The sequence below is a fragment of the Trichechus manatus genome, unplaced genomic scaffold (assembly GCF_000243295.1).
Source record: "Trichechus manatus latirostris isolate Lorelei unplaced genomic scaffold, TriManLat1.0 scaffold00080, whole genome shotgun sequence".
Classification (NCBI taxonomy): domain Eukaryota; kingdom Metazoa; phylum Chordata; class Mammalia; order Sirenia; family Trichechidae; genus Trichechus; species Trichechus manatus.
Genome location: NW_004444016.1, coordinates 7,309,634 through 7,312,404, shown reverse-complemented (window position 1 = coordinate 7,312,404; position 2,771 = coordinate 7,309,634). Strand labels below are relative to the sequence as shown.

Here is a 2,771-nt window from a genome sequence, read left to right as displayed (position 1 = left end):
TCATTCTCCCTTGCTCCCGAAGGGATGAGACCAGTGGAGTATCTTAGATGGCCGCTCACAGGCTTTTAAGACCCCAGACACTACTCACCAAAGTAGAATGTAGAGCATTGTCTTTATAAGCTGTGTCATGCCAACTGAGCTAGATGTTCCCCGAGACCATGGTCCCCACAAGGGCTATCATGTTTTGAAGAAGAAAACTAAGAAGCTGAGATTTATTTTTAGGAAATCCCCCTCTGATGTCACAGACCTGAATTTCAGCTACTCTGATTACACTGGTTATTCTTCCTGAGCTATTCTGAGCATGCGTTATAAGAACTGTTACAAGAAAACAGAACCTTGGATTGCAAGTTTTCCTTCAAGATAAATTAAACTTTTTAAAGGTATTCAAATATTCTATTCAATCCTAACAAAGCCTCTGAATTGACACTATAAAAGTATAATCTTTCCCATACTGAGTGCAAAATTCCTCTTAAACATATTTCTTCAATGGCATCCACCTGTTCTACAGAATCCTGGAATAAAATAAATCATCAATTCTGTTATTACTTTGATTAATAAGGAGTTAAACTATAGGAAAATCTCTCAGAGGTGGTCTAAGACCCTAAATTCAGATGAATGTGGGTCAGTAATAAATTATAGTTACAGATTCTTGAGCCAAACTGTCAGGATTTTAATCTGGGGCCCACCATTTCTACCTAGGTGGCCTTGAGCAAGTTATTACTCTACTCTGAGCCTCCATTGCCTGTGAAACGGGAATAACCTCATAGGGTTGTTGCGAGGATTAAATGTTAACGTATACAGAGCCCTTAGGCGATCACTTGGCACTTAATAAGCACTCAGTAACAATTAGCTATTTTATAATGATGAAAGCACTGTAAGGGAGTAACTATTCTGCAAACCAAAGGGTTAGAAAACAGTCACCAAGACATCTAGCACAGTGCTTCTCAAGCTATTCTATTTCAAATCCCTCACAGGCTGATACTTTTGTAAAGTGCAAGATTATTTGCTTGGATGTCACAGCAATGTCAAATTGCTCTCAAAGTTTTTAAATGCTTGCTTTCACCTTCTGTACTTATCACAGTCCGACAACAAACAGTTCACAGACTGGCATTTGTTGGCAGACTGAACTTTGAGTAGCACTGTTCTAGCATACAAGACGGACTCTGAAAACACAACTAGCAGAGTTATGAAAACATATTTAGTAAAGAAAACCAACTCCACTAGCCGGGGCAGGAAGATGACTTGAGGGTCAACAAGCTGAGAGAGAAAATAACCCTAACAGGCTAAGCCTGAAAAACAAAACTGGCTGCCAGGGCAAAAACCCAACTGGTACTTTCCCCTATCAGTGCTCTAGGGGTGGCCCTCAAAAAACATGTTGGCCAGGAAGCATCAGCCCCAGAGGTGATGAGAAGCATGAAGGAAGTAGGCAGAACTGACTCAGATCTGAAGAAGCCACCCTAAGCCATAACCAAGCTTTGGGGACATCAACCACCACACACAAAGGCCAGAGTTTGTTTTCTGCCAAAGAAAACATGCAAATATTTCCCACGGTGACGTGAGACTGCGCACATGGGCACCCACATATACACATACATCCTCTGTTCAGAGTACCTGTGGTTTTAGGAGGCTCCTGAGGACCACCCTGCCAGCCGTACTGTGGGTATCCTTGGTAGGGGTATCCCTGAGGAGGTGGGTAGGGTCCCCCCATTGGTTGTGGTGGATACGGTGGGTACGGGGCTGATGGACCAGGGCCCGGATATGGTGGAGGGTTCCCTTGGTTCATCAGGGACTGCAAACTGTACCTAAGAGACAAACAGACAAAAATTATTTGCATTTAACCTGTGGAAATCATAAGTAAAAAAATTCCAACCCAGGAGATGACTTACAAAATACCTTAAAAGGTGGTTCAAACCTCTTGCAAATCTCTAGCTCTGCCCATTTTCTGTTTCCACCTCACATTACAATTAGCAATTATCTTATGTATCTGCTTACTTGCCTTTTGTCTGCTTCCCCCACTGGACTGCAGGCTGTGACAGCTGGGACCATGTCAATTTTGGATCACCATGGTGTCCCTAGAGCCTAGCACAGTGTCTGGCACAGGCAAGCCCTTCAATCAATGTGTTGAAAGAATAACAGGATATTGTTTTTTTGGTGTAGTGAATTGCTTTTATATGGCTCTTCTAACTATGGTCTTGTAATTCCCAGGAAATAATTAGGTGGGACTATGCAAATAAGATGCACAGAACCCTTGCCAGGGTGGGACTATGCAAATAAGGTATCTGTGGCCCACCAAGGGGATTGGTCAGTTTTGCCATCCCTCTAGGCTTAAAAACAGCCCATCCCAGAGGTTGAAGGGGGACCTCACTACCATCAAGAAGAGGAGCCAGGAGCTGAGTGTGTCCTTTGGACCCAGAGTCCCTGCGCTGAGAACCTCCTAGACCCAGGTGACAGAGAGCTGTAGCACTGGAAATGGTGAGAGAGAGGGAGAAGCTGCGGTAAGCACGGCCGAGTCCAGCAACAGAGAAACGGTGGTAGCAGAACCAGGCGACCAGCATAAGACAGTGCGGTGGGCTTGCCAGTCCACAAAGCAAGGCAGCTATAGTGGGTGTGCCAACTCACAGAGAGAAAGAGCTGAGCACCTTTGGGCAGGAGGCTTGCTGGCAGAGTACGGTGCCTCCAGGCACTTGTCGGCAGAGCTAAAGAGGCTCGCCAACCCACGGGGCAACGGAGCTGAGGTCTTTCGGGTAGGAGGCTTCCTGGCAGAGTAAGGT

The 2,771-nt window shown here is 45.2% G+C and overlaps 1 long non-coding RNA gene across 1 annotated transcript in view; it reads right to left on the bottom strand.

Annotated features, from left to right (window-relative positions):
• LOC111821378 (uncharacterized) overlaps positions 1-2,473 on the bottom strand; it is a 49,018-nt gene extending 46,545 nt beyond the window's left edge. Inside the window, exon 1 of the long non-coding RNA XR_002824810.1 lies at positions 1,612-2,473. This is a non-coding gene — a long non-coding RNA (uncharacterized LOC111821378). The remainder of the gene's footprint in view (positions 1-1,611) is intronic.
• Positions 2,474-2,771: the final 298 nt, after the last annotated feature.